The sequence below is a fragment of the Ornithodoros turicata genome, chromosome 2 (assembly GCF_037126465.1).
Source record: "Ornithodoros turicata isolate Travis chromosome 2, ASM3712646v1, whole genome shotgun sequence".
Taxonomy (NCBI): Eukaryota; Metazoa; Arthropoda; class Arachnida; order Ixodida; family Argasidae; genus Ornithodoros; species Ornithodoros turicata.
Window position 1 is genome coordinate 26,423,126 of NC_088202.1, and position 23,853 is coordinate 26,446,978.

At 46.0% G+C, this 23,853-nt stretch overlaps 1 protein-coding gene across 1 annotated transcript in view; it reads left to right on the forward strand.

Annotated features, from left to right (window-relative positions):
- The window catches only part of LOC135385249 (glucose dehydrogenase [FAD, quinone]-like), a 129,093-nt gene that overhangs the window by 56,917 nt on the left and 48,323 nt on the right, over window positions 1-23,853 (forward strand). The window lies entirely within an intron of this gene.

Sequence of the window (23,853 nt, forward strand, 5' to 3'; positions counted from 1 at the left end):
TCACAAACTGATGCAGTCTTCCTTGATTTCCGCAAAGCCTTCGATAGGTTCAACACCCAACTGCCTTACTTTAAAACTATCTCCTTTAAACTTGGACTTTTCTATTTAACATTGGATTTGCGAGTTTCTTTCCCATCGCACTCCATTTGTAACTTGTAATTGTATTTCCTCATTCTCCCCTGTCACATTCTGCATCTCTCAACGCTCTGTACTTGCAACCCTCCTTTTCTTAATTTATATTAAACGGTTTGCGACGCTTTCATAGATGTGGTTTACACCATAGATGCATTGTACTGCACGCCAGAATACTGAAAAAAAAAAAAAAAACCGAAACATTATTATTCTATGTGACGTACTTAGCGACATACAAGCATTCGAACGCATTCCCGTGCAAAGCACAGACGTCGCAGAGCTCACAGTAGCGTCCATTCTCATTGTGAGGCGTGCCACGTGACTTCTCGTGTGCAGCCTAACTTGGGGCGAAGAGGGCTGTGACGTCAGAGCTGCGTCAGTTTTTTCTCCGCTCTTTTTGCCCTCTTCGCTGTGAAACCTTTAATGCAGGTTCGCAGCGATTCAAGGAATTTTTTTCTGTTTTTTTTCTTTCTAGGTTCAACTGTACGTTATGTTTAATGTTTAATTGTCTTCAGACCTTTCAAACTTGGTTACAATGAAATATATCATTCTTTTCAAGGTCACAATATAGAACTGGTGGCGGCGTTACTTATCGATGAGGTGTATAGGCTAGGCTATCGTTCGGGATTGGCGAACCAGGGGTCACTCAGCGAGCGATATACACCTGGGAGTGCTCAGTCACCCTCCCAGGTGTATATCGCTCGCTGAGTGACCCCTGGTTCGCCAATCCCGAACGATGCGCAGCTACCCAGGGCCGACGAGCCGCAAACACGGCGAAACACGTGTCCTCTGGTGCTGTCGCATCGTTCAATGAGTATCTGTTTCTCTACGTGCAGCCACAGAAGCCATTTTAATCTGTAAGTTTGAATTTCAAACACGTCTAGCATCATTTACTTATTTTTTTAATGGCTTTTCCCCCCTCTTTATAATTCACTGGCTTGCACTGTGGCATTGAGGAGTGCTCAGTCACCCTCCCAGGTGTATATCGCTCGCAGAGTGACCCCTGGTTCGCCAATCCCGAACGATGCGCAGCTACCCAGGGCCGACGAGCCGCGAACACGGCGAAACACGTGTCCTCTGGTGCTGTCGCATCGTTCAATGAGTGTCTGTTTCTCTACGTGCAGCCATAGAAACCATTTTAATCTGTAAGTTTGAATTTCAAACACATCTAGCGTCATTTTTGTTATATTTGAATGGCTTTTTCCTCTCTTTATATATATATATATATATATTCAGTTCCCACATATATTCACAGTTTGCATTGCTGCAAACCGCTATAAAGCCACTCTTGTCGAAGTAAAGCCCCGGTCAACATTTCTAGCGCTATTTTGAACGCTGAGTCTGCGTTAACCAATCGTGAGCTTCTTTCAGCCGTGACGTCGCGGAAGCTGAGGGTTGACGACGACGTGAAAATGACCGCGAGTTTCATCTGCACTTGCATCTGCCCATGCATCCGCGTTCATGCTGCGGATATCCGACGCGGACAGTAAACAGTCACGGTAGTACCGGCGCATCACGTCGCAACGAGATATCCCGTGACTGCAGCAGGATAGCGCTGTGTGCTCGGGTGTATGCACTGATCTTTGTGTATAAAGGCTGGATCGCGCATGGGAGAGGGGCTCGTGGGGGAGAGGCACGCATGCGGGTCGCCATGTTGGGAGGCCTGTGGAAAGCGCTGTGTGCGCCCATAGAAAACAATGGGCGGCAACAGAGATTGTGAGTAGTTATTGCGCTGCAGGCGTTGATCGTTGTTTGTCGTCACACAATTTTGTAAGGTGCCAGTACACTGATGTATCCTAACAGTGTTTCACAGGTGTCCTGCCGTTCGATTCTTAATCACGTTATGCTTTGCATTCCGAAACTAAACTGTCGCTGCAGTGCAGCGCTGGGGATTGTACTACAGCACGTTTCCCAGCCAATATTTCAATAAGAAACGATGTGAGGTTAACAAGAACCATGTATATAATATCCCGTGCTGCGTTCTGGACAAAAATTGTTCCATAACGAACGGTCCGGGAGAAGACGTACTCGCATGGCAGAAAGAGATCGTTCTGTAGAATCAAAGCCGTTGTTTTAGCCGTGCATGCGTTTAGTATGATTTATATCAAGCATCGCCGCAGAAAGAGTCTTTTAGTGAACAACAGCGGTATCATGCCTCGCAAGTATGGACACACCGAAGCAGCCCAAAAAATTACTTCATGCAACTAGGTCACGCTTAGGCTAGTTAATCTAGATATTGATGTGAACTTAATCAAGTTACTTAGTAAGTGGTAACGCCTCTTTGAGACCCAAGACTTATCTCCTTTTGAAGTACAGCACTTCTTTTTTTTTTTTTCCTTCATTTGCTCTCATTATTTTTAGGTGAAATTGAATGTCCTTCTCGCGTGCTCACATGCTTTTGCTGAATAGAACTGCAGGGTGAACAAAGTTGCGTAGGGACGGGGGCCTGCCATCCACTGCTGACTTTGTCACGCTTGTTATGTGGAGCACGCTGCAAAAATGCAGCTGCACATCTGACATTATCATCGTCATCTAAAAGGGAGTGTGGTAGCACTGCCGTGAAACCAGGCACGATTTCTGAAGACCTTCTATGACATATTCCGCGGTTTGCACACTTTTCTTCAGCGTCAGTCTCTCTCATAGGGGTCACTTTGCATTAACAGTGACTCCCATCTGACATTTTAATGTGCGAGGGCTCTCTTGCACTACATATGAACGATTTCGAGCTTGAAACTGGAGCCCTGGTATACCCTGTCTGTGAAATGATACCAACTGAATCATGTCAAACGTGATGTTTAGTGGAAGATGGCTTTCTTGGTTGTGCATTCTGCGTGACAAAGGTGTAACACAATATGCTTTTGTAAAGAAGGTAAGTGATGTTATGCTCTATGAATAAAAAGAATATACATTTTTCAAGTTCAACATTTATTCTTGCATATATGCATTTCAAGATACAATGAATGTGCAGGGAGGTGACAAAACAATAGGTTCATTGTTTTGTGACCTCCCTGCAATGACAGCATATATCTCAGGAATGACAATGTACAGGTACACTATGTAAATTTGTTGCACCCAATTTTCATACATGCTGAATTTTAAATTTTTGTTTTGCTGCCTATGTGTTCAGTGCATTACAAATTGCTTAATTCAAACAACACTTTATTAAGTTCAAGCTTTTTGCTACCATCTAAGATATTCCTATCCTGAAGGAACCGCCACTTCGACACCATAAAATATTCAGTAGGTTTCACTCTGGCAGGCCCTGCCACTGCATATTTCCTGCATTGAAATCGTTCAAACTGTGTCGTAATCTTAAATACGTCAATATTTTTGCAAGTAGTTGACATGCTGGAGGACACTCCTCCTGCAGCTAAGGCAACTACAAGGAGTTCCAAGAGGCCGAAGGTAAACCTACAGCTGCATGAATGTGATCAACAGTAGTGCATTCTCAAGAAATAACTTTCTTCCTATAGCATATCTGTGCATGCCTATTAACTCAAACAATGATCACAGTTCCCCAACAAGTTTTAATTCCTGACGGTGTATACTGTAGAGGTGGGTTAGATCTACAACAGTTAATACAAGGTATTATATACTATGAATACATTTAAAAATCTCATGTGACACATATGCTTTTACTTTTTGGAGGTGCTGCGGTGATCGAAGTTTGTGGGCACTGCTCAGGTTTTGCACCCATTTCTTGAGTATGTCGAGGCAGCTGTGAAGGAGAGAACATTGGTTAGGATGCAACTAGTTAAAAATAAATATGTTGTTTAGTAAAAGCATTGCATAAATGTTTAAAACATCAGTTTAAAACAGGGTTTACAATCCCGATATTTTTTTACAAATTTCAACGTTTTAACGCTGTTCTAAAAAGAATTATAGCTTCATCACCAAGACACAATGCTGGGTGAAGGGGCCTAAGGTGTATATAAAACTCTCTGAAGTGATGTGTTCCATGATATGAACATGTAAAGAGAAGGTGCAAAATTGAGAGATGCTCACCACAGTGCATGCACTGAGGTGGTTCCTCACCGTGAAGTAGGAACCCGTCGATGAAGAACATGATACTTATCTGTTAGCTCGATCGCATCACACTGCACAGACGGTCCTCTGGGTAGCCCCGTGAGGAAACCTGTATTGAGAGACCACTTTTCCCTTAAACTCTGCTACAAATAACACGACAAGCTACAAATTATTCTTATCGCAACAAGCTGACAACATAGCTCAGACACAAAGGCGGTATCCAAGTCACACCACACCACCGTTGCGTAGGATTCTTTGTCACAAATCAAACCAAGGCACAAAATAATACCAATACATGAAAAAGATTGACTCTCTTGGTCTCATTACTTCGTAATACTGACCTTGTGCGCGAAAGTGATTCAAAGAAATGACTGTGTACTTGCTTCCGTAGAGAACACCGTGTACCGTGCGAGCAATGTATGTAGATGTGAAGGACCAGATGTGACTGCTTAACTTCACAGTTCAAATGGACGTGAAGTGAACAGCCCAGCCGTTACACAAACGTTGTTTACGGTTTCGGGGGCGCCGTCCAGTTCCTACAGTCGAAAGGGTGTAATGCGACACCGTCGATCGGCCCCGTCTCTGTCGCTTCTCGGAAAGTGTCCGTTGCTTCGGTTTTGCTCAAAAACTCTCGAACACATCCGGGCGGGGAGGCAGTTGTGTCACGGTCCCCAAAAGACGAACAAGGGCCCAGCACCGAAACGGGGGATAGAGGAAGCGAAGAGACAAGGCAGCGGCCACTGAAGCTACTCGGAAGACAAGGGCGACCACCAACAGGGAGAAGACGACGATCTGTGAGCCAACATTTTCATTCCGTGCTCATATTAAATATGTGTGCTACAAAATCTGGTATTTCGTGTGCTTCCTCTCAGCGTGGACTCACGCGTCGGTAGCGAGCCTTCACATTGGTGTCAGAAGTGGGGTTCGCTGACGTACGTCGGAGGAATCGCTGAGAGAACGGTTGGCTTTACCCCAACCGGGAAGTACACGAGCCGTACAGCTTTGGTAACTTAAAATATGACTGAAACTTCAGGTAATAGCGTGCCCTTGGGGGCAAGTGTGTTTGCTGCAGCAACTCTAGTGCAGTCATTTTCGGGTGATGGGCAGGGTCCGTCAATTTCAGAGTATTTTGATGTTATCGAGCAGATTGCTTTCATGTCCGCATGGTCCGACACACAAAAGCTCGGAATGTCGAAGTGTCGAATGACAGGTGCCGCTTATGATTTTGCATGGAAGGATGTACGTGCTAAGAGTGCTAAGACCTACGAGGAATTCAAAAAGGTCGCTGTCAGTCGATTTGATACCGAGACGGATTCCGTACGTCGTCGTAAATTTCTGGAGGCAAAGCAAGGGCTAAACGAGGACGTCAGGAAATTCGCGAGCAGAATACAGAGCCTCGCCTACGACACGTTAAGGCCGTCGGGTGACAGCAAAAATGCCGAGCGTGAACGTTATGCGCGCGAAATTTTGGAAGATGAGTTGCGGACACAGTTTGTCGCGGGACTGCGCGATCCTGTGCGGCGTTTTGTTCTCTCCAAAAAGCCAGCCAAGTTTGACGACGCGGTACAGGCGGCAGCCGATGAGGAGGAAAATGAGATCGTTTCTGGGGGATCGGAGCCTGTGCGTGTGTTGGAGCATCACGAAGAGAACGCGGGGAGCCACGCTTTCGTGGAGCTAACCGAGAGACTCGCCAGGCTTGAATCTTTGCTATCGCAGAACGTGCATGTTGAACGGCGTGCTTTCGAGGGGGACACCACTGGAAATGCTAGTGCACCGCGAAGCCGCCAATTCAGGGGGCGACGATTCATGGGGCAACGGCGTTGCTTTGCCTGCAACGAGGTTGGACATTTTGCGAGGAACTGCCCCGGGGTTCGGCCGACAGTTAGTAACATTCCCCCCGATTATATCCCAGCAGCCAGTGCACCTCGGACCTACCACGAATGGGGCGCACAACAAAAAAGACGCGTAAATCCCGTCACGCAGGGCAAGCGCGTGCGGGATGAAAGGAAAAGTGACAGTGTGACTGTTGTAGGAATTTTCGACGAGTCTTGCCCTATTGTTGAATGCGAGGTGAATGGTTGCAAAATGAAGTTTCTTGTTGATACCGGCGCAAGAATCACTGTCTTGCGTGAAAAGGCGTTCGAAGTAATTTGCCAGAAGCGAGAAAGAGAGGCACAATACATAAATGGATTGGATGCAAAGAGCTTTGTGGGTGTAACGGGAGATACGATAGGCATTACGGGAGCCGCATATTTGCACTTTGCGCTTGGCGAGATTTGTTTCCGTCACAAATGCTATATCGGTTCCGGCAGAATTGCACTTCCACAGGAAGTGTCGGGAATCCTGGGACATGATCTCTTGAGGGCACAGAGCATCGACCTGTTGCTAACCGAGAACGCACTGAAAGTGGGAGAACAGCGTATACCGATCCTCAACTCAGTTCCAACCTCCGCTAGACCACAGAGTCAACCGCTCAATGAATACCCTGTGTCTATGTCTGGCGTGGCTGTGAGGCTTGTAGCAGAAGTTCGAATACCGCCGCTGTCGCAGTGCGTTTGCTTTGGTATCGTACCCAAGGACATTAGAAAAGGGAGTCTGGGCGTCATTGAGCCGAACGAATCATTAAGCAATGGTCTCAAGGGAGCTAACTGTTTGGTACAGGTGCAGAACGGACAGGAAGTTCCGTTTCATGTTGCTAATCTTACAAAAGAGACTTTAGTGCTTCCTAGAAATAAGAACGTTGGCACATTTCATTTCGCCGAAGCGGTTTTAGATGATCCAGTTCGTGTCTGCGGGGGCGAAGTACAAAGCGAAGCGCAAGTTGACACCGAATTCGACTTGTCTCACCTCCCAATGCTCCAAAGGCAAGGATTGGAGCGTATGCTTCGCGATTACTCTAATGTTTTTGCGTCCTCCAATATGGATTTGGGGCGTTGTGGCATCATAAAACACCGGATTCAAACGGGGACCGCTGCACCGGTGTATCAGCGTGCGTACAGGGTGCCGTACACACTTCGAGAGGAGATGGAGAGACAGGTGCAAGAACTACTTGACAAAGACATAATCGAACATTCGAAATCGCCATGGGGTTCACCAGCGTTATTAGTGCAGAAACATGACGGCAGCTACCGATTTGTAATCGATTACCGAAAGCTGAATTCGGTCACACGGATTGACCCGTATCCGCTTCCAAATATTGAGGAGACGCTCGCACAGCTCGGGTCGGCTTGTTACTTTACTGTGATCGATTTAGCAGCAGGGTTCTGGCAAATTGAAATGGACCCAAAAGACAGCGAAAAGACGGCGTTTAATACGCCAACTGGCCACTATCAATGGAAACGAATGCCGATGGGCCTCGCGAACAGTCCGGCTGTCTGGCAACGTACCGCCGATGTCGTCCTGGCTGGACTGCTTGGAAAACAGTGCTTCGTCTATATGGACGATATCATCATTTACAGCAAGGATTTTGAGAGCCACTTAAGAGATATTCAGACAGTTTTAGAACGCTTAGACGCCGCAGGGCTCAAGCTAAAACCAAAGAAATGCCAATTCTTGCGGTCAGAAGTTAAGTACCTCGGACATGTCGTGTCAGTAAAAGGGGTAAGTCCGGACCCCGCAAAAATAGAAGCTGTGCGAAACTTTCCAAGGCCAACTAACGTAAAGCAAGTTAGGGAATTCCTCGGACTTGCGGGTTATTATCGGCGACACGTAAGCGACTTCTCGGGAATTGCCAAACCTCTTACGGCTTTGACTAAGAAGAACGCAGTTTTTAAATGGACATCAGAGGCGGAGGAAGCATTTTCCGCATTGAAAAAGAAATTGATAGAAGCACCTGTGTTGCGATACCCCGATTTTCGACGTCCGTTCATTCTGGCCACTGACGCGTCGAAGTTCGCAGCTGGAGCGGTTCTTTCACAGCACTTTGATGATGGTGAACATCCAGTGGCATTTGCGAGCAGGCAGTTTAGCGAAGTCGAGCAGAGGTATGGTGCGACAGAACGTGAATGCCTGGCTGTTGTGTGGGCCGTGCGTCATTTTAGGTGTTATTTATATGGGCGCAGATTTCAGCTCCTCACGGATTGTCACGCCTTGAAGTGGCTCATGTCGGTCCGCGATCCGAGTTCGAGATTAGCTCGCTGGAACCTCCTACTGCAGGAGTACGATTTTGACATAAAGCACAAGTCCGGGAGGATACATACTAACGCAGACGCATTAAGCCGGGCAGCTACTACAGGGATTCGCGCCGTACAGGAGTTCGTGCTTATACTAGACTGCGCTGAGATCAGGCGTGAACAGCAAGAAGATGCAACACTGACCAAGATCATTGGAGATGTCGCGCGAGGTGCTCAGGTCAAGATTAGGGGAAACATGTATATTCTCAATCAGGAGGGCGTTCTGTGCGTTCGTAGGCGAGAACGTCGGGGGAGAGCAGACGGTACCTGGGAACGGCCAGTCGTTCCTAGAGGGCTTGTAGGGAAGGTTATGCGAGCCTTCCATGATGCCCCATTTTCGGGTCACCTGGGAAAGCGCAAAACACGTCAGCGCATCGGGTGCCATTACTTTTGGCGAGAGATGGGGAGGGACATTGCGTCGTACTGCAAGCAATGTCATTCTTGCGCTGAAAGAAAAACGCCAAAGCACAGAAAAAGGGCGCCGCTTCAGCTTTTTGGTGATGTCGATCGTCCGTTTGAGCGAACCGCAATGGACATTATGGGGCCGCTACCAGTGACAACAAGCGGCAACAGGTACATGCTCGTGTTCGTGGATCATCTCTCGAGGTTTGCGGAAGTGATCCCGATTCCTGATCAGAAAGCTGATACAGTGGCAAGGCACTTCGTGGAGAAAATTGTCCTCCGACATGGAGTGCCGCGTCAACTGTTGACTGATCAGGGAACAAATTTTCTCTCCAGGCTCATGAAAGACGTCTGCCGACTACTAACCATCGATAAGATTCAGACGACTCCGTACCACCCACAATCTAACGGTACCGTAGAGAGATTAAACCAAACGCTGGCGCACTTGCTATCGCACTATGTAGCCCACGATCAACGCGACTGGGATGAGTGGGTCCCCTTCGCAATGTTCGCCTACAACACTGCCGTTCACGATGGCTCCGGAGAGTCTCCGTTTTACTTGCTGTATGGGAGAGATCCCGATTTGCCGAGCACAATTACCGCTGCGCCACGACAAGTATCATACTCCTGCATGGAGGACTACCGAGAAGAGTTAACGAAACGAATGCAGATGTCGCATGATATCGCAGCTAAAGCTTTAAAAGAGGCCGCAACAAAGCGGAAGCAGGTGTACGATAGGCGAAGTAAGGAGGCAGGTTATAGAGTAGGGGACAGGGTGTACCTTCAAATTAATCACAACACCAAGGGTCTTGCGAAAAAACTCAGTCCAAAATGGAAAGGTCCGTACAGGGTAGTTGAGAAAACGTCCCCTGTAACATTCAAAATAAGGTGTACACAAGGGGGTGATACATGTCACGTGCATGCGAACCGCTTGAAGGTGGCGGCCGATGGACCCCCATTATCTGATGGTCCCGAGGCAGAGGGTAATGACGCACCTGTGGATCCACAGGCTCACGCAGCGCAGTCCCGTACAGAGGATGGTAAAGCGTCCGGTGTCCGCAGTTCTGATTCTCGCATGCACCCGGCGTTCGGACCGGACGCGCTGCTACCCTACTTGCCTGCCCTCGTCGAAGAGGAGCTGAGCATGGCGGCAGCACAGCCGCAGTTAAATATTGCTAATGAAATGGTTGTTGATGGGTCAGTTTGCCCAAGGGGTGCGCCACTTATCCCACCTTGTCGCTATCCTCTTAGGAGTCGAGGTGGGGTACCCAGTAGCTAGAAATATTGGAATGCATTTTCGTTGCATCATTCCATATAGATTTCATACGACATCCTGAAGTGCGTATTATTGAATTGATGTTTCTGTTTTGTTGATGTCGGTATACATCTAGGTGATAACCATGCTTTGCTTTGTTTTGTTTGCTATTTTATTTGCCACGGTGTAGGAGCACGCTTTAACATTTCGTTTGTTCAGTTTTCTTTAGACTTCGTTCATACAGTTTTTTCCTTTTTTTGTGCTTATATAGTACATGCTGTTTCATGTACCATTGGTGTGATGCGCATTTTGTGCTGTTGTTGTTTTTCATTGTGTTCATTGCGGTTTCACAAAGTGCTATATATCCGGCGTTAAACTGCTCCATGTTTTGACCATTAGAAGTTTCAGTCATATGTTCAGTAAGAATTGGTTTTCCAAGGCATTTGCCGTTTGAAAATGAGCACGGGCTGAATTGGCGACGTTATGCGTGTCTTCCCACGTACCTGCTAAAGGAACTGCTCAGTGACAATAGGCGAACGCACGGTGCTTCCACCATACGTGTTTATGAAAAGGCCTGAGGCGTGCCCAAGAGAGACTTGGCCGAATATTTCAGTGCAACACCTGCATAGCTCCCAGCCACCGACCCGCTGGGCCTTCGACGTATCGGAATGCTCTCGGTGAGAGCATTCCTCTAGAAAGTGTGGGCAGATGTGAAGGACCAGATGTGACTGCTTAACTTCACAGTTCAAATGGACGTGAAGTGAACAGCCCAGCCGTTACACAAACGTTGTTTACGGTTTCGGGGGCGCCGTCCAGTTCCTACAGTCGAAAGGGTGTAATGCGACACCGTCGATCGGCCCCGTCTCTGTCGCTTCTCGGAAAGTGTCCGTTGCTTCGGTTTTGCTCAAAAACTCTCGAACACATCCGGGCGGGGAGGCAGTTGTGTCACGGTCCCCAAAAGACGAACAAGGGTCCAGCACCGAAACGGGGGATGGAGGAAGCGAAGAGACAAGGCAGCGGCCACTGAAGCTACTCGGAAGACAAGGGCGACCACCAACAGGGAGAAGACGACGATCTGTGAGCCAACATTTTCATTCCGTGCTCATATTAAATATGTGTGCTACAAAATCTGGTATTTCGTGTGCTTCCTCTCAGCGTGGACTCACGCGTCGGTAGCGAGCCTTCACATAGAAAAGCGCTCGAGTGCTCGCACATATTGATGACACTACTATCAGTGTAGTGTAACATGTTCTCTCCAGCATATTATGCACTCAAACTGTATTTACCGCAGGGTAAAATGCAAATGTGTTCGATTGAACCTCGGAAGAGCGATCAAACAACTTGCACCCAGTACTGGTTTTGGGCAAAGACACTGCATAATTGTCAAATAAACGTACAGAATGGACGCCTATTTATTGCTTGATAAAGAATGACTCACCTGTAGAAATTTCGGCCCTGTATAATTGCCGGTACGGTTGGTACAGCTTCGTCCAACCTTAACTTGAACACGGCGCTGGCCTGCGGAGCAAGAGGGACGACACCCTAGCGGCTGTAACTGGAATTAACGGGGGAGAGCGTTGAGGGCTGTCCTACTCGCGTCACGGGGGTGCCCGTCTGAGAACGGGTGCTCCGCTTCGAACGGGCGCTGACTTTTACGTGGATATTTGTTATTCTCACATCATTCCAGTCTGTTCTGGAGATTGCTGCGGGCGATTGAAATCTTCGCCATCTGATCAGTGATTGTCCGCGCCGTTAGCAACCACGTTAACAAACATGCCATTGGTATGTGTCATATTGCTGTAGTGGCGTCGCATTGATTGGAATTAAACAACAGAATGAAAGCAATTGAATAATAATACACGTAACTGCATTGCGCTGGAAAAGATTGTTGCTTAAAGCATCACATTCCACGCCATGTTGTATCATATGTTCGCGATGGCCAGCCTGTTGACAAGCTTGTTCCATTATCCCAGTGATTCCCCTTGTGTCGCAGTCGATAATACATGCTAGCGAGAAAGTTAAACATGTTAACTAAATAATGTGGAGTAGCCGTGCTACCCTTTATTTATTTCTTCAAACAACAACAACGAGGATAAGCAGCTTGCTAAACGTCGAAATAATTTATGGTAAAGAAAGCTTTGTAGACCGTCGTAAGAATTGAATTTTTTATGCGACATCACAACGTGGTTACCCGCTCGCATTATTCTATTCACAGTCCATTACCACCTCCATGCTGCTTCAAGCATAAATCAGGTTCGTTATGCGAGTGAAATTATCTTGTAGCGCTTGAACGCACAAAGCCTCTCCCGCGCGGAAACGTCAGTATTGAGGCAAGTGATGTCGCTTCACAGCGATCAGCGATATCAGATGGCACAATGTCACGTAATCACTACAAACAAGCTGAAGCGTTGCGTCTCCTAGCATTGCCCGTTCGAGCGGGCCACCAGTTCTCAGACGGGCACCCCCGTGATGCGAGTAGGACAGCCCTCAACGCTCTCTCCCGATAATTCCAGTTAGAGCCGCTAGGGTGTCGTCCCTCTTGCTCCGCTGGCCGGCGCCGTGTTCAAGTTAAGGTTGGACGAAGCTGTACGACCGTAACTGCAAGAAGTTGCCATGATCGCTGCGGCAACTGTTTTGAGTACAGTAAGATGGCGGCCGGTTGCCGCACGCTCGCGCTCCGTATCCGCGATCCAGCCTTTTACAATCGAGATTAGTGGGTGTACGTGAGAACGGCAAGCGGAGAAACAGCACCATATTTTGAGATTTTGCTCTTTTCTAGAGCTATAAAGCGAAGCGCTGTATGTGGGAACTGGCCTCTAGAAGAACATCCGATGTCGGTGATTATCAGTATAACTGATGGCTGCGAACCGATCAGCTAGTGACGGCAAAATACGTGATTGTGCACGGTTCCTGCACTCCCCCCTTTTTTTTCTCTCTTCTTTTTTTTTGCTCATGTCGTTTCCATGTGCAGTGGGAGTGCCTTCGGACCGTGCTGATAGCCGCGGCACTGCGAAATCCGAAAGCGCGCTTGCAGACACGGCATATTTTCGGGTGTCAAACAACTAGGGAATAGTTGACTAAACCGTAAATAATGATTGGAATAGCATGTTGTGGCCACGGACTTTGTAACTAAGGCAAAAAGATACCTTCCCTTTGCAAAATTATCAGTTCGATTAAGATAATTTGCCTAATTGGTGAGGCATACTAACGCAAACCACCTGCTTGGGTGGCGAAAACCTCCATAAGTGTAACGCAGAAGGTTTACCATTTTTATCTCAGGTATATAGTTTCTTATTATATATTTTATATTATTTATGTTTTGCTTTCTTATTATATCTTTTATTTTTTTGTAATTAGGAGTCACTCTCTTGTGCAACACCGTATAAAACATATCTGCAGCAAAAGTAAATGCGTAGAGAAAGTTTATGAAGTTTCTTCTTGTTTATTCGGCATTTTTGTTCCACCAGAGACAAATAGGTACCTCGATGAACTGCATACGAGCTGCTCAACGAGATGGCACCATCTCATTCATCAAAATCGGTCGACGATCAAAATTCATGCCCTCCTGGGTAGCGCTCATAAATGTTTTTGCCATGGTGACCGCGTCCGCGTTGTGCATTAATTCAGCAAATGTTACTAATGAACTCGAAAATTTGCGTAGCAAATCTAGGATTTCAATGTGTTCGATCGGTAATACACACTATGCCCTATTCCAAGTCACATGGTTTGTAATCACATTTTTGTGAAAATTTGACAGCCTAAAATCCGCCACTCGAAAATTCCAGTGGGGAAGAAATAGGCTTCACAGTGACACGTACGCAACATACCGCAGGTGCGATCAGTTGTTCCCTCCTTTCTTGCTGACTTTTCCATAAACGTAATAGAAAAATTAAAAAAATAGATCCAACGACCACCATATAGAGCCGTTACGTAAGGTGACTTTCATTAAACCACCATGCGCGTTATTTCACGGGTCATCTCTATGTAACACCATCTAGTACACAACGGATTTGTTCAAAGTAGACTTGTACGCACTATTGCACATTTGCAGTTCGCCAGGATGGCCTTCGCGCACGTCAAAAGAACCCCGGGTGTCCGAAATTATCCCCAGCCCTAACCTGCGGCAGGTGTAGGATGTCGCAACACAAATGGGCTGACACAATGTTCGTGTAAACGTACTCTAATTACCTTTGGTGTTCGGAGCTCCACACACACGTTTCAAAGCAACATGGGAGTGGAAGCAGGTTTGTCTAACAGAACTTGTGCCCTGAGAAACAGGACGCATTTGACCATCTTACCTTCAAGAGCCGTTCCAGTAAACAACGCTGAACAGTGGGAGCCCCTTTCCTGTCTGCGTGCCTCGTCGAAATGTAGCCCCACGTCTTTATATGAGTATCATATGGCGTCATCAGGTGTGAAATTCCAGGGATGCTTCAATTAAAGCTTCGGTGAGATCATGTTTTGAAATATTTTGTGTTCTATTACGGATAGTAACTGGGGCAGAACAACGGTGTATAATAGGGCGAAGGAGACGTTTATAGTTAGATGCCGCATTAAATTTACGATATCTGCTCATTCATGCGGTTACCTGCTATCTCATTTTAAATACGCCCGTCGTATTCTCGGCTGTAAAAATCCATCAAAACCTTTAGAGCAAGATATTTCCTAGAAGCGCTTCACGCCGACGTGCCGACTCCTTGAATGCTTCTATTCTTACTCACGTTTCTCTTTCTTTTCATTGAACTATGATAATATGAGGATGAGCTGTACCCGAAGGGGTTATATCAACGTTATACGTATATTACGAGTCTGAACCAGGACATGCCGAGTATGTGGGCGAGTTGGTACGATGATCTAACCGGACAGGCAGCCGCTGCCAAACATATTACATCCGCGACTCTGACCCGATGTTATGAGCGCCCCTAATATATGTAGGGTGTGTCGGTGGAGAACACGCCATTGATACGGACGCGGAAACAGTCGGTTTATTAGCCGCATATGTTTGGCACACAGCACAGGAAAGAAAGATGACGCAGAGGACATACAAGCAACACAGCCGCCATCACAAAAGCATTACAGACGATGAACGTTCTAATTCTTGCTTATTGAGCAGGCTGGAAGCGCTTTTGTCCATTGTCCGTTTCGTCCATTGCACTCGCTTGCATTCATTCGTGGCCTTTTCAGGCATAAAGAAGAAGTCGTGAGTTGGGTGCAACATGGAAAACGGTACTGGTCCTGTCTTCTTCTTTCTTTCTTTTTTTTTTTTTTCACTCTTATCGGAACTCGCCTGACATGTCAATATATGCCGGGCAAAAGTCCAAAGAAATTAAGCTTATTAAGAAAGGTGCGGTACTCGACGAAAATAAGCGAACGAAAATGACAAAACTCGCTTTCGGGTGGTGTCATGGTGATTAACTAATTAGCCTTGTATGTCCCATAGATAACCCATGATTTTTTACGTGCCTCCTCGCATTCCTAAACTGATACTTCAATACTTCAATTTCGCCGCTAACTTGGATTGTCCCCGTCATGTCCCTGTTAAGTGGGTTCCATGTTGTTTGCGAAAAACCGCCAGCAAGACGCAGATGGAGACGTAATGACGGGGTTCTGACTCATGCTAAGAGCTTTAAACCTCGAAACGTAAGCCATGAAACCTGCACTGCAGATTTTCAGTACTCATGTCATGGAAGGTGCAAATGCTGCCACTCGTAATAGGTATATCGCAGGCTGATGTGGTTATGCGGCACTAAAATAGTCTACACTCCGCGTCAGAGGCCTGGAAATGCGCTACTTCTAAACAACGTCAATCGGGGGGTACAAAATTAACCAAACTATTTGCAGGGAACGATATCTTGTTCACAGAGTTAATAGTTGAAGGGCACAGTCCCATGAAGTGCTGCCATGTTCTACGCGTTGCTCACGCGTGGTGTACGCAGAATACAGGCTACGTATGATAGACAGGAGAATAAGAGGGCAGAAAAAGTAGCAGAAAATCTTTTTTGGGGGGGGAGGTGGAGGAAGGTTCGCACGTTTTTGGTGGGAGCTTGTTTTTTGTTTTTTTTTTTAGTTACGAGACTTTGAAGCTTTTTGAGGTACAAATAATGTTGTTAGTTATGTCGTTAACGTATGCTTGTTAGGTATCCCTGAACAGTTCCGCAGAAGTGAAATTAACGCATCTTGCAATAATTTAGTAATAATAATGAGATAGACTACAACATGCAATACAATACAATTATATGGTCACGTTGCTCCATTTTTTTTCTACTTTCTTCAACATCTTTTTCTCCAACTTTTATTGCACCCCGTTAAAGCGCTGTTTGTTTGATGAGGCGAGGGGGGGTATGTTTAAAGGGACTCTGACCAGAAGTTCGACAAATATTTCGTTTGCATCTATTACGAAGGTATAATATGCCTCCAAGCCACACGCGAAATATTTTGGCTGTGCGCGGAGGCAAAGTTTGCCAAACAGGGAGCTGAAAACCGGCTTCGCTTTTCCCCCTCAACTCGCGCAATCGGGGCCGAAATCTAGCCTCTTTGCAGTGGACATCCGCCAATTTCCGTGCGCGTGACGAAATCACGAGGGCCACGTTTCATTGGGCGCCCGGACCGGAAGTTCTGTTGTTAGTGAGTTTGTGAGAGCGCCGGCATCCGCCCGGAAAGCGATCTTCAATATGGACGTCGAAGGCAGAAATGCGGAGACTTCGAGCCCGGAACTTCTTTCTGACCTTTCTGCGATCGAGACATCGAGAAGAAAATTCTGCGTGCTGAACAGCTCGGTAGGCCTTCGAAACGTCGCCGATGCCGCGAATGCGAGACGAAGTTGCACTACGAACTTGCAACTACGCAATGCACTGCACTACGAACATCAGTTACAGATGAAGCAAACAGCACGAGTCGCCTGTCTTCAGGTAAGCGATGAGCTTTTTAACGCACACTGCATGTGATCGAACATGTAAACGTTCTCAGATATTTCGTGTTCTGATATCTAATGCGCACTTGCTGTTCGTGGTGCCGGTGTGGCTGGTGTGTCATAATGCCAAAGGAGATCGAATGCTTGTGCTGCAAGGAGCTCGAAAACACTGCCGAATGACTGCAGTATGAGTGCATTACAACCCACAAAGATTTCCAACTTCTATCCTTCAATATGACTGTCCTGAAGGTCGCATATTGAATTCCGTGGGCAGCGCGAACCTATGAGCGACTGTATTCACAAGTAAGTCACATGTGTCCTTGTCGAACGATGTTAAAATTTGGGCGCCCAAAACTGGTTTGGTCCTGCAATAAAGTCGTTAAAAACTGCAGTACAGGGCGCAGCACATAAAAAGGCTATACAGTACACGACTCTGAACTGGAGAAAACCAATATAGGCAATTTTGTAATTGTCAGTGTGCTGTGTCCTGAGTCACGTTTTTATGTATTGCCCTGTGCATAAGGTTTTAGCGTAGGTTTTTAGCGATATTGAGTGTTTTTGATTGTCGGTTCAGTGAAAAGTAAAACAATTTTGGGTTCTAAAAGAACACAGCATGTGTAGTAATGTACAAGGTGTGGGCAGGTAAACTGCAGTTACTCTCAGGTACATGTAGAAATGACAATGCACACACACTGTACTGTAACCGGTTACCTATTTGCCTAAACTATATTTTATGTACATCTGTGTAGACGATGCAGATACACTGCGTATCGCCAGTTTGCAAGGTGAGTATGGCACAAGCTTGGAAAAAACAAGATCATGGTCATCCCAGCCTGTGCAGTGAAGAGGGTCTGGCAAGCCTTTCCCACAGAAAATGCCACAGGCTTCAAGTACCCAAGATCCTAACTGGGGGTGCCTCTTCGCACAGCTCGTCTATCACATTTAAAATAATTCAGCATCTGTATTTAGGATGATCTATAGCTCTCAGGATGATGCATGGTTCATGAGTTCAACATGTTGTGTTGAAACACAACACTAGTCCTTTTTAATGAGCCTTGCGGAACGATAGATGAGCACTCCTTTCGTGACATTGTGTACCATTGCTACAGTGAACAATTTCTTGAGCAAGACTGATGAACGAACAAAAAATAGAGTCTTGTCTTCCAAATATGTATGTTCCTTGTAACTTCCGTATTTGTTAAGTGACCCATGTTGATGTCCCCCCTCATGTAATGCCTGCAATGGCCTTTGAGATATATTCATAAATAAATAAATATCAAAACCGGAAAAAGATGTAACACGTATCCTCTCTTTGTGTGAATGATACATAGACATTCTCAGAAGATTTGTACATAGTCACACTTTGCCTCATTTTGCATAAAGCCTAGTTCCACCTCTTACATCATCTCCACATCTTCAATCTCCAAAGCAGCACAAGGCTAAAGTAATCAGCTACTACAGAAAAAGAAGGAGGGGAGGAAAACAAATGCTGGCACATCTAGAATTCGAAGAAACCCTGGTACTTTCACGGGGCTACTCATGGCTCAGTGCTGGATCAGATCCCGATGGAAAACAGCTTTTCTGAGCCTCAGTGATAGATTCCCTTGATTGCACTGACTGTGAGGCACATCTCATTGGCTTGGTGGCAAGTGGGCTTGCGTCTGATAGTAAGATTTGGAAGAAAGGGAGCAAGGAACATCTCTCTACGGTCTTAAGAAGGATATCAACGTTACCTGTCAAGGTACAGCATTTCATGTTGCTTTCAGTAAGTACAACACTCCTCATAGCAGTTACCATTCGTGTTGGGAAAGCATGCTGAAGTTAGCTCAGGCAGTGCATCCAGAATTGTGAATCGGGTTCATAGAGAGCACCTGGTGAGAGGGACAGCAACAGTGTCCAGTAAAGACTCTCCAGGAATTTTGTGCAGGTTTGGGGGTCACACCTTTTAATAGTGTTGATGGAAAGCAGGGTGTGTGAAACACTGACTTCTCATAGATGAATTCTTGTTATTTATAACCAGGTACCCATGTTCTAGTAATCTAGAAAAAGCCTTGGCTCTCTTGGAGGAAATTGCTAATGAATCTGAGTGTCTTTTGTGGAAACAGGTTGTAACTGCCTTTCTATCCACCCTTCTTAGTTGCCCTAGCAAAAGCAAGTATGTAATGCTGTACACCATATCTGATGCTAGCACACTAATTGCGTGTTCTCAGGCTTCTGATATGGAGCTACCTCGTACATACGCTGTGCCATGTCGGCAAGAACATAAATCAGACTGTCTTTACTTTTTAAATTGTCCCTTCAGTGCTTCATGTGACTGCAAGAATGGCACCTCCAAAACAATAGGCAACAAGAATGATTTCTGCAATGTATTGAGCTTTGTAAAACAACAACTTTATTTGAAAATATATTCCAAAAGCCGGGTGACAACCTCATAATGTAGCGTCCTTTACTGCAAACACCGCTCAACACAACGAATAAAAACAGAACGTAAACGTTTTGTCGCCTATCCGGGTGGCATCATCAGTACAACAGAGGCCAAAGATGAGCACATCAGCCTATCTAAGAGGGAATCTTACACATCCGATAGGGGGCCACGGTATGTATTACAGGCTGAAGCATCACGCCTGATAAAGCAGGATTCTAAGAACTTTCTAGGGCCCCATCGCTAGTCATGGGCAAAGGTTACTGCACCATCAAAATATATGTCCCTTAGGACAGCAGTGGTAGACTGATTCGGTCCTGTTTAGTTAAGCTAAGCATTTGTAGCCCTGGCATCTGGCTCTTTTAGTCTTGTCCCAAGTCTTTTGTCTATCTCGCCAATGTAGGTTGCATCACATTCTATGCACTCAACTTGATATGCACAGTCAAAATGCCTGATGGGCACAGTGCCCTCCAAATAGCATATGAAATACATTAGATGAAAGGAATGTGGACCACCGATTTGACTCCTTTGATGTTGTTTTTGATTGTTCTCTGTTGGAGGGATGATGCCACCTGGATAGGCAGTGAAACGTTTACTCTCTTTATTCTTAATTGTTGTGTTAAGCCAGTGTTCTGAGTAAAGCATTTTACATTATGAACTTTATTTGAATGATGATTAGTGGCGAGCTTAATACCCTGGACCACTACTCCGACAATTGCTTGTGGTAGTGCGGCGAAATGGAATAACGAGCCTTGTAGACAATTTACTTGGCAATATATTTATTTATCTCTCATAGGTTGAAGAACCCGGTGTGGTGTTACATAACGGAGGGGCACGTAATTATACAAGACCGATCACCAAAAGGCCTGGCTTTTGACAAGATTAAAATGTGAAGCGATTGTAATATAACAAATGCTGCATGGTGGCGATATGATAGGTTCTCCTCACGAGTTGTCGCCACAGTTACGGTTAGTTGAGAAACTGCATATCCAGGTAGCAGGATCAAATTTTAATTAGGCTACTTTGGCCAACACGCGAGCGTAGAGCACAGTGTCAAAAGCCCTTACAAAATAAAAAGAATACTACACCTACGTGGACCCAGAAATCAAGACAGTTTGAAATGCTGTGAACGAATTCCACTACGTTAGTTTTGCCTGAATACCCTTTTCTAAAGCCATGCTGGAATTTAAAAAAAGAAATTGACAGAGTCAACTTGGTTGACAACGTGGTAGTACATGATGTGCGCCATTAGTTTACAGGGAACCCTAAAAAGTGGAGCTGGTTAATAGATAGAAGGAACATAGTTGTCACCTCTTCTGAAGACAGGAATAAGCTTGAGACCTATGTCCTCGACTCGCACACATACTAAGAACCTTTGACACAGATTAACGTATCTTCATTCCAGCTCTTTCACTCTCAGATGTTCATCTCTGTTGAGTGGTCTGTCATTCTTGTAATACAGATTGGAATTGAAATGCAGGTGCATAAGGGATGCTCTGAAAGAAAAGTGTTTGGTTTTAGTCCTCTTAATGTTTCTGAAAACGAAAACAAACTTCACGGTGACTATTCTTCTGAAATGAGCAATTCCAGGATGACAGCAAAAAATATATCTTGCCATATCATTATATCCACCTGGCACTTCAATTGAATAATGGCAGTTGAAGATGACGATGATTCAATTTAATGACGCATAAGCAACTCGGGCTATAGTGCGCCAAAACCATGGTAAAACTGTGACTTGTTAAATATCAGACGATTATACTAAAATAATATACTTTGTTGGTTGGTAAATTGAGATATAGACAAAAACATGATATGATAAAAATAAGCAATTGAAGAAAAGGCAATTGTTGGCTTTGTGTGACTGATGTCGAGTTTGCCACACTACGTGTTGAATAATAATGTACGCTGATACGCTGTAGCATATAAAGTACAATCATACACACGCTCAATATGTGGTGGATATGTGAAACCAATATACACATACTTACATTTCAAACTTTCTTGGAAAAGGCAGTCCAAGTCTGTCGGATTTGCAGACTCTATACAAAGCCAGTAAGCACAGTGTGGAATGACTGATTCATCTTTCGAAGGCAGAGGTGCAGCTACCACGACGCTTCGTCATCTCAATGCTTCGGAGAACATAGCCTAGTAAGAAGCCATCAGAAGGATCTCATAACGATAACTTGGTCGAAAAAGTGGAGGGTTCTGTGGGATATGTAAGAAAGCATACGCGTTACACTACAGCTACGAGAATCATCGACTGCACCTACATGGTTTTCAGTACGTAGAACGTACTTGGAACTGAAAAATAAATGTGCTAACCTTGTTGATACTACTTTTCCGTCAGGACCACACGAGAGCACATTTGCCTTTTTTAGTTGAAGGTATCATCAGGTCCCCATGCTCCTTTGAGATGCAGCAGACAGAAGTTCGCTGAGGCGAGTGACTGCCGTTGCGGTTCGTCGCTTCGCAGCAGATCAAGAACAGTACACCGCAACGATAGGTGAAACGTTCAGAATATGGTGACCAACTCCAACACCAACCCAATGACCCGAACAAAGAGGATGAACCGGGAGTCACACAAGTTCGCAGTTCGCAAGCTCGGCATACGGCATCCATTACAGCTGACCGGATACGGAAGCATATATCGAACGCCGTGTACAGATTGAAAAGAAAATCGTAGAAACTGTTGCAGGTGATAAATGCAGGGTATATTTTTCTTTTTGAGGCTCTGTAACAAAAACATATTAACGTACAAATGCCATTTCATGAAGGAAATTGACAGATATTGCGTGACCACGTGACGCGTTTGAGCCAATTGTGGGTGTTGCGAGTGGCCCCCGTGTTGACGTCATCTTGATGGTGGGCCGGGGTGGATATTCTATATAAACGTATGTTTTCTCGGTTTGACGCTAGGCGTGCTGCACTCGGATGAAGTCGAATGTTTAAAATTCGAGTTTAGAGAAACCGTGGGGTTTTAATGCGTGAATTTTCGCATGGAGAGTCCTTGTTGGGTGCTTTATCGACTACAAGTACGAAAGAGCTCCCACAGTTTCTGGTCAGAGTCCCTTTAATGGTTAGATAAAAAAGGGGAAGGTTAGCCATACAGGAGGCTTGCCATTAAAAAAGGAAAGAGGAAAACGTATCATAGTGGAACAACAACAAGAACAACTTTATTTGATGGTTATGATTGGGGGTTTCATTGCAAGGGACGATACGCTACCCCATTGCTGGTGGTAATGTGGTGAAATGGAACAAATGAGTCGCCTCACAGTGAGGAGCGAAGTCCTACGGTGTCCAAAGAAGTCACAAGTGGTTCAAGCGTAGAGCGTTAGTGGGCTCGACTTGGCCATGGACAAAACAATTTTGACAAAGTGAGGGGCGAGAATGCAGCTGGCTAGGACACCCTGAAAGTGTGGTTCGGGAAGGTTGGTAATAGAGGAAGACCGCTCCTGCACTTTCGCCCCTGTTGCTTTAAACGTGGCTTTGCCAATTGCAGTTTTCACCGCGCAACAGGACTCCCTGACCCACGCTGTGGGCCTGAATAGTTGATGCCTTGTGTCACTGCGGGGTGTTGGATTTTTTTAAACTGCCTTGGCACCCCTCACGTGTTGTTACTCTGCTCTACCATCTCTTCCCGCCTTGTGCAAGGTCTTCTTTCTTCCCTCGGCTATGGGAGCCGCGCAGAGAGACATATTCCCCATCTGGCTGTGGAAAACTAAGCCTTCCGCCTTACGTGCCGTGAAGCTTCAGCGAGCAGAGAAACTCTCCTGCTTCCTTGCACAGTGCTGGACAATAGTTTATGGAACACGTTCCGGCGCACTCATTGCTCAGAATGCCACACTAGCAGTGAATTGGGCAGAAGGGAATGAAAGACATGTGCCTAGTAAACCTAGTCACCTATCTGCAAGCCCGTACGACACCATTCGCTGCTAGTATGGCACTCTGAGGAAGGAATGCGCCGCACAGTTTTCCGTAGACTTTTGTCCAGAACTATGCTATAATCTCAATCTTGCTCTGGTCTTGTCTAAAACAGGTCATAAAACATCACGCTCGAGCACCGCACTATCTATGTTTACGTGAGCGATACGAAGACCGAATACGAAGCCCAATGCCACTATAACGGAGCAAGAAAGGCACCTGGCATCTTCGAGAACCGCCGCGTAAAATATTTCCGCTGGTAAGCGCGTATCTCATGAGAAATTTACTTACAAAACTGCGAAACCTCTCACACCTCCTCGTGCGTTAGATCACCGAGCACTTTCATTGGCTGCCCAGAATTGTCTCCTACGGTGAGGGAATACGGTAAGCGGTCGACTCGTCTTTGACAGACTCGGCATGGACGAGGCATGTACATAAAACAGAAAAAAAAGGGAAAGAAAAGACCCCCCCACGCTATTGGGTATAAGGCGTGACATTGCATGCTGGCTGCCGAGGAAAGGGGAAGCCAGTTCCCTGACCCGCGAACCTCACGCGGACCAGGATTCCGCGCTGCAATCGTACGTGCAGATAGCCCAGAGCATGTAACCCG